An 8,620-nucleotide genomic window follows, 5' to 3' on the forward strand; every position below is an offset into this window, starting at 1 on the left:
GATCGATTTCATTAGCTTTACCTTTGCAAGAAACGTTTGTCCTTTCCTGTCGGCCAGTAAAAATAGTAAAGTCAGCTCTCGTTCGATGTCATACACGCTGCGTTGTGCCTATCTGATATTCTTTCGAACATTAGACTTCCACTTGTATAATCCTGGACGATGTGTTTCTTTGTGACTCGAACTCGAAAACGATTTGGACCGCTGGTGGTATTCAAGCTAATGTAAAATTACTAGATCGGGTAAGATTTGAACAACCATAATTTTTTCATATATTGCAACGTTACGTGATAAAATCGTGTATACCAATTGAACAGGGGAATTATGGGCAACTGTTTTAGTTGGGCAGAATTAATGTATTACAGTTGTTTTGACAGTTTCGATTCCTACGATTATGCTATTATACAGGGTGTCCCGAGAGTTACTCTCAATCGGGCAATGAGCGGTTTCTGTTGTCGTTTGAACTAATTTCTTCTTTAGCGCAATCACAATCCGCGACTTCGTTTACGAGTTATTAACAAAAATACTGACCAATGAGTGTCGATTATTCTGATTATTCTGATCGAAAATTTTCAAGCCCATTAGTTCGTATATTCATTAAATATGCCCATGTTATAATATAGTCTACATATTCATTTAAATTATAATATTATAATATTATAATATAATATATATAATAATATATAATATATATATAATATTATAATTATATTATTATTATATAATATTATAATATTAAAATTTTTTTAAATATTTAAATTTATTAAATGATTTTATATTATTATAGAATATATATAGATTTTATATACAAGTCATTTCTTTACATTTTTCCACTTCTATATGGTTGTTATTATTATTATTGTTATTTGTTACCAGTACCATACCTCTGCCTGCTGTTTTGTTCGGATTAATTGTCGTTTATAACATTACCTCTGATATTATTATAATTATTCGTCCATGTTCCCGTAATCTCTTTAGAATATTTTATTCTTCCATTGTCTTCCTTATTTCCATTAGCTTATTCGTCATGCTGCTATTCCATATCCTTATATATATATATATCATAATATGGAATGTATATGTATATATTCCATATCCTTATATATCGTTCTGATATCGTATCAGAGTATGTATTTTGTAAAAAATCGGTAATTCAGAGCTTGGGACAAAAAATAGCACTGCATGCAATGTCTGTACGGATTCTAAGGCTAGGTCTGTGGTTTTAGAAAAACAAATGTTTTTACCATTATATGATATTCACGTTTCCTACCTTATCGACGCAACGTAATCGTAAATCTTGGGAATTTCATAGCAGATGACGCTAATGGTCTTTCTCCATTTTATCATTAGGCGCATAAACAAACCGGAAAGCTTTTCAACTAAATCTATTACTATTAATTATCTTACAGCATATTCCAAGTTCGTTATAGATACAAAAAGAAAAAAGAACCGGACATCCGAGAGACCTCGAATGTTACTAAATAAAACGTTTAACTTAGATTGACGACTTTAAGATTGCTGAAGTGAATTAAGCAGATTGTATTAATTATCTGACGAGGTAATAATCATAATTAATCATTAATTTTGTATTGGAAATCGTTGAATACCCAAATAATTTATCAATAGTTATTTTGCTGTCGTGGATTTTGTGCATGATTCTACCAACTTCATTCCATGCCCGAATTCTGGTGAGTGACCTGAAGCTTTTAATACACGAAGCGCAGTATAAAATAGTTCGGCGAGCTCTGCTCGTGTTTGACGATATTGTGAAGAAATAGGTTAACCAACAAGTTTCGTCGGGACAACGGTGCTTCGAACTACGTTTGCGGATCTAGATAAAGTAGAACCCGTTCTCAGCATGTTCGGTATGCACTAGAACCCATTATGTTGCTAGAAAATCATTGTTATAATCTTTTCACGTCAATTCCCGTGTCTGGATGTCACCGTTGATAACTAATCGTCTATTCACCGAATATTTTCTAAGCGGGTATCCTAGTGTGAAAGTTTGAAAAATCGATTGGATTAAGAATCTCCATGGTCTTTTTTTTAGATAAGCTGATCGGCCCGAATCGTGGACGCCATAAGACGACCTTTTTTTTTTTTAAATAAGCTACTGTATACGAAGACACGAAGTGGCATGAATATTTATTTTTTCTCAAAAAAAAAAGAAAATAAAAGAAAAATTAGATATGCTATTGAAATATGTATAAACATACTTCAAGTTTTACTGCGAACGGTGCTTTAATATTTCTGTAAAAAAATGTTCGGAAAAAACACTAGCGATCAGGCGTTTCACACTAGAATACCTCCTTACATTTGCAGAATTTTAAACAATGATATTGAAGTTATGAATATCTTAAATTTACTAATGTCATATTTGATTTATATATAATTAAAACTATTGAAAATCTAAAACATTTTTATTTACTTGACGTTGATAATCAAGCTGTTATTCCATTTAACGGTCCTACTCGATTATTAGTAACGAAATCGGAACAACTCACTCAATAGTATAAAAAAGACTCACATACAATTACATTTGTATTTGTATTTGAGTAAAGTTTGATTTACCTGTGGGTTTGTGATCGAAATTAATTTTCGAGCTTGATCGAAAAATTGTGTTAACCATCTACGTCATCAAAGCTTCATCATCGTCAATTTTCTCAGTATCAGTAGGATTTAGAGTATCGATAGATAAATCAGATGCTTCATGTATCGTGTAATTCGTTTAATAACAATTCGCTGTGGCAAAGGAAAGATGCAACGGTATCAATACGGACGCAAATATGGTACCTTCTAAATACACAAATAAAATATATTGTGTATAAAACACAATACAAATATTTGGGAGCAGAAATCTAATGAAGATCGTACAGTGGCGAATTCTCTGCACAAGCTTGTGTCACGGGACGCGACACGTAAAAATGAGCTAACGCAGAACTCTAAGCTTTCACTGACTGCTTATTACTATACTGAAGAGTACACGATCGTGATATTCTGATAATTAGTCCTTGCGCCGAACTTTAAGTAAAGTACGCATACGCTACGAAAAAGGTTTCGGGAGAATGAAGTTGGCACGCATAGAGGTTCCGGCAGAATAACTGGTTTATTCGGGTTCGGCTGGCTTATATACAGGGTGTCCCACAATTATTTTAACAGCCGAAAATGAGGGGTAGCTGAGGTCATTTGAAGTAACTTTTTCCTTTGCGAAAATGCAATCCGCGGCTTTGTTTACGAGTTATTAACGAAAAACACTGGCCAATCAGAGGTAACGGTGCGAGAGAGAGAGTCCGCGAGAGAGTACGCAGCACGAGGCTTTGACAGATGGTCGGGACGGACTCGAGCCACGTTCGAAGTATTGAACAAATCACGAAGCGAGAACTTTCCGGATTTTTTTTTTACTACGTGACAGTGATATTTTGAAGAAAAACGCTGTTCACCTTTACTTTAGAATGTCTGAAGAATATTTACTAATTTTTCGGACCCGAAATAATAAGTAATTTAACCGTGACGGCCGTTTTAATTTTCTAGTGTGCATGACACCTCGTGTGTAACATGAAATTTTTAAGCAAGGTGTACAGTGAAGATTAACAAAGTACGTAAATGATATTTTACGTTAATGGTATTTTATTTAAATAATTCCGTGTCCGAACATAGTTCAACGAATGATTCGCAAAGCTAATTTAATAAATAATAATCGTGTTAAAGGACGTAAGGGATATGTTTGTTAGAGAAATATGAAGAATATTATCAATAAGAAACTCACCCATTTAGTTGTAAAATCCACTTCATGCACGGAAATGTGTGCAGGAGGATAGTGCATTGACCTCGTACAATGTATGATGAACTGCACAGCTGATCTGTATCCGACGGCGACGAACAGAAGGATGTCTCCGGGCAGGCAATTTCAACGTTTACTTTCACTGCATTATTACTAAACACTGATCACTTATCAATAATATTTATGGACCAACTTTCCTGGGTTAATATGTATAGCTCTGAAAAGAGCCGATTTTTTTATGCGACGCGTTCGAAGTTCTCACTGTTAACGACACGTATGTACCGCGTTGTCGAGATGAACTGCAGAAGACTGGCACGATGGCCGACTGTGTTTCGTTCTCCTACGAGCGAATTTCAACTGTTTTCCATCGAACGCGAACATTGTCAGCCATCGTGCTAGTCTTCCGCAGTTTATCCCGTCAACGCGGTATGTGTTCTTAACGATATGAACTTCGAACGCGTCGCATAAAACAATCGGCTCTTTTCAGGGCCATACATATTAACCCAGGAAAGTTGGTCCATAAATATTATTGATAAGTGATCAGTGTTTAGTGATAATGCAGTGAAAGTAAATGTTGAAATTGCCTGCCTGGAGATATCCTTCTGTTCGTCGCCGTCGGATACAGATCAGCTGTGCAGTTCATCATACATTGTACGAGGTCAATGCACTATCCTCCTGCACACATTTCCGTGCATGAAGTGGATTTTACAACTAAATGGGTGAGTTTCTTGTTGATAATATTCTTCATATTTCTCTAACAAACATATTCCTTACGTCCTTTAACACGATTATTATTTATTACATTAGCTTTGCGAATCATTCGTCGAACTGTGTTCGGACACGGAATTATTTAAATTAAAATATCATTTACGTAAAATATCATTTACGTACTTTGTTAACCTTCACTGTACACCTTGCTTAAAAATTTCACATGTTACACACGAGGTGTCATGCACACTAGAAAATTAAAACGGCCGTCACGGTTAAATTATTTATTATTTCGGGTCCGAAAAATGAGTAAATATTCTTCAGACGTTCTAAAGTAAAGGTGAACAGCGTTTTTCTTAAAAATATCACTGTTACGTAGTAAAAAAAAATCCCGAAAGTTCTCGCTTCGTAATTTGTTCAATACTTCGAACGTGGCTCGAGTCCGTCCCGACCATCTGTCAAAGCCTCGTACTGCGGACTCTCTCGCGGACTCTCTCTCTCGCACCGTCACCTCTCATTGGCCAGTGTTTTTCGTTAATAACTCGTAAACAAAGCCGCGGATTGCATTTTCGCAAAGGAAAAAGTTACTTCAAATGACCTCAGCTACCCCTCATTTTCGGCTGTTAAAATAATTGTGGGACACCCTGTATAGAGTTTTTAGGGGGTGAGTGTTTAGAAGTTCTTATCTTATCTTATGTTTAGGTTTAAGGGTAGCCTTGCTTTACACTTGCATCGGTTAACAGTTTTAACGCATGGTTGCTCCCTATGTGTTTTGTTTTTAACCCGATCGAAAACGGCAGTGTCCATTCTGTGCTGCAACGGTGCACAATTTAAGTTTCGCTCGGCAGATAAGCATGTTCAAACGTAATTTCAGTTGTTTCATCGTCGAACTCGGTCAACACGAGTTTTCCTTTTCCTCTAACACAACGAATATTTTCTCCGTTTTGCGTAACGCCGTTCTGTTAATTCTTTTTATCCAATTTTAAAGAACGTCTCGTTGCGGTAACAACGAGAGATCGTCGATTTCTTAAGCACGCACCAGACACTCAGAAATCTGCATAATTATTAGGTTGACAACTACGTAATTGCCGATTTGTTCAATGAAATAAGAAATTTCATTTTACTTGGAACGAAGTTTAATCTGTAATAAATTTCCATTTTGTTCGATGATCTTTTGCCATCTCTCTGACAACTTGAAAATTCCACGCTCGTAGAAAGTCTGATCCTTTTTGGCCAAAAACTGAGTTAAGTGAGATTTTACAGCGTCATTATCACATTAAAAGTTTTACCACGAAGGGAGTTGTCCAGGGATCGAAATAAGTGGTAATCCGATGGCGCGAGATCAGGGCTATATGGTGGGTGTAACATCAATTCCCAACCAGTATCCATCAATTTTTGCCGAGTGGACAAAGACGTGTGCGGCCTAGCATTGTCCTGCGGGAAAATGACACCTTTACGATTGACCAATTCTGGTCGCTTTTCCTTGACCGCTGCGTTCAATTTGTCCAGTTGCTAAGATTCGCGGATAATAAAAAATAACATAATAATAATAATAATAATAATAATAATAATAATAATTTTATAATATAACATTTACGGATATCATAAAAATGGGAGTGAGAGACGTCTATAACTGAAATCGGCAATTACTTAGTTGCCAACCCAATAATTAATGCAGAACTTTCGTTCATTGTTTTGTTTATTATCGGTCATTGTGCTTGATACATTAAATAAATGTCTTTGCAAGGCTCTATTAATTGCTCTATTAATCTACTAATTATGCAACGTATTGGATTATTTTCTCTCTTTTGAATACTCAGAAGTTTTTCCTTCTAGCATATAAGTTACAAAAACGAATCGACGCCGAGAGTCTCGCCAGAGTACCATTAGATAAACAATGATTTCATATGTATATAGAACAGAGTGCTCTTTGTCTTTGGGTGACGTTTTCGGTTTCGTCTTTGTGAATAGTCTTCAGTCTCTTGGAGCAATCAGGATAGTAAAGACGGTCCTTCCTCGTACATCAAATTAATAAACTAAAAAGGGATAAGTTTAATTCACTGCGTTTTACTTTTATTTATCTACCCATTTCCAATACAACGACTTAATAATAAGGGAAAAAAGGCATTAAAAGAATTTGAAAATATATATATCGTTACACTATTTTTAACTTATTAAAATAATTAAAGAACGAAATCGATGCCTCTCTAGCACTTGTATCCTGTAATCAGTAGAAACAATTTTCATTTTGCATAAACATCAGCAGTATAGTGATAACAATTAAATAAATGTCTTTGCAAGGCTCTATTAATTGCTCCATTAATCCTACTAATTATGCAACGACTTAATAATAAGGGAAAAAAGGAGGGCATTTGGGCATTTGGTTGAGCATTTACTCTATTAACAAAAGAGTACTTCTATTTGAAAAGCAAGAAATATGCTAGATATAGACACTGTATTTTTCTGAGTTTCATTCATTCGATGCATGTTAGGGTAAATTTCGACGTTGCACTTTGGATGCGCATCCCGGACGATCCATCCGCTATGAAAAACGAAAATATTATTTTTGTCCGCACTTCTTCCGAAATGAACATCCAAGGTGAACAGTGAACGAAATAGAACCGTGCTCTACTTTTGATGAATTGAATGTGTATCCATGGATGATTCAACCGTAATGCAAAGAGTAACTTCGCAAACAATGTCCATCTGCTGCGAATTAAACACAATTGTTTAAGGTCAACTATAGACACATTTTTTTACGATAAATTATTTATTCTACGACACGCACATATGTAAAAAAGTCGGGACGCGAGACAGTGTGAGTTATATTATTAATTATTAGGTTACGTACTTATAGGTATTTTTTATGCAAAGGTTTCCGAAACATCGGCGGCGTTGCATTTTAAGAGTTTTACGATGAATCAACGCTGCAAATGTTGAACGGGTTAAGCAACGCGTTCCAATTATTTTATTTCACTCTGAATTACACCACTTTGACCGTGTGTTTTGTTAACAAATAATATTTCTAGCATTTCTGATTTCATTTCATTAATCTGGTTAATTATTTGATTCGCGGTGTGACAACAATATTGTATTATATTCAACTATTTCGAAATATTAGGTCTACCGGAAAGTTCTATCCGTTTTTGAATTGAAATATAACACAATTTTCATACGTTTAATAATATTTATTGTGGAACATACTTTCCATCGTTACTTATGACTTCTTGCCAGCGCGATGGCAACTTGTAAATGCCATTTTTAAAAAATGATTTATTTTTAGAGGCGAAGAACTCGACTAGTGCTTGGTTGACATCAGCTTCAGTTTTGAATTTTTTTCCTGTTAAAAGTTTTGCAAAGAGAGAAACAAGTGATAATCGGAGGGTGCTAGGTCTGGGGAGTATGGTGGATGCGACAGAATTTGCCAGCCTAGCTCTGCGATTTTCTGACGAGTCGCCAAAGCAGCATGTGGTCTGGCATTATCATCGGTAGCCATGTTTTCACGAACGCGTCTCGCTTAATAATGACATGGGACATCTTTTTTCAGTTTATTTAGGAGAGTACATGTGTGTAAATGCAATGATAAAGTGAGATAGTCGTATTTGTCTCAAATCAACATGTGCATATGGATTGAAACTTGAAGTGACACTATCGGACAGAACTTTCCGGTAGACCTAATATGTTCACCAAGAAGACGGTCTATACGTTCATTACTTGACAATGCCTTAAAACAGTATGCGGCATTTTTTTAATGACGTTCCCTTTCCGTTTTGTACATTTAGCTTCGAAATAAGCATACTTGGTCATGTTTTGTACATGTACGAACTGAGAATTGATAATGAATCGGTGACTGCGATTTTGTAATATTTAGCCATCATGTTGTCGAAGTGAAACATCGGTGGGTTTGGACAAAGCTAAGTTGTTTGTTTCGCATGGATTTGAAGCTAAATCTTTTGTTTCGCATGAATTTGAAGTTAAAGCATGCGTTTCCCCATAATTTAAACCTAAATCATGTGTTTCGCATGAATTTGAAGCTAAACCTTCTATTTCGCATGGATTTGTAGCTTAAGTCCAACATAATGTGGACAAATTTATCTCTAATTGCGCTAAATGTCGACTATTTAACCTTTCAAC

At 35.5% G+C, this 8,620-nt stretch overlaps 1 long non-coding RNA gene across 1 annotated transcript; it reads left to right on the plus strand.

The window, feature by feature from the left end:
* Window positions 1-50: 50 nt before the first annotated feature.
* On the plus strand, window positions 51-2,412 carry LOC143260815 (uncharacterized). Its single transcript, XR_013035092.1, has 3 exons — window positions 51-239; window positions 1,407-1,555; window positions 1,624-2,412. It is a non-coding gene; the product is annotated as an uncharacterized LOC143260815 (long non-coding RNA).
* The last annotated feature ends 6,208 nt before the right edge of the window (window positions 2,413-8,620 follow it).

The sequence above is a fragment of the Megalopta genalis genome, unplaced genomic scaffold, assembly GCF_051020955.1.
Source record: "Megalopta genalis isolate 19385.01 unplaced genomic scaffold, iyMegGena1_principal scaffold0020, whole genome shotgun sequence".
Classification (NCBI taxonomy): Eukaryota; Metazoa; Arthropoda; class Insecta; order Hymenoptera; family Halictidae; genus Megalopta; species Megalopta genalis.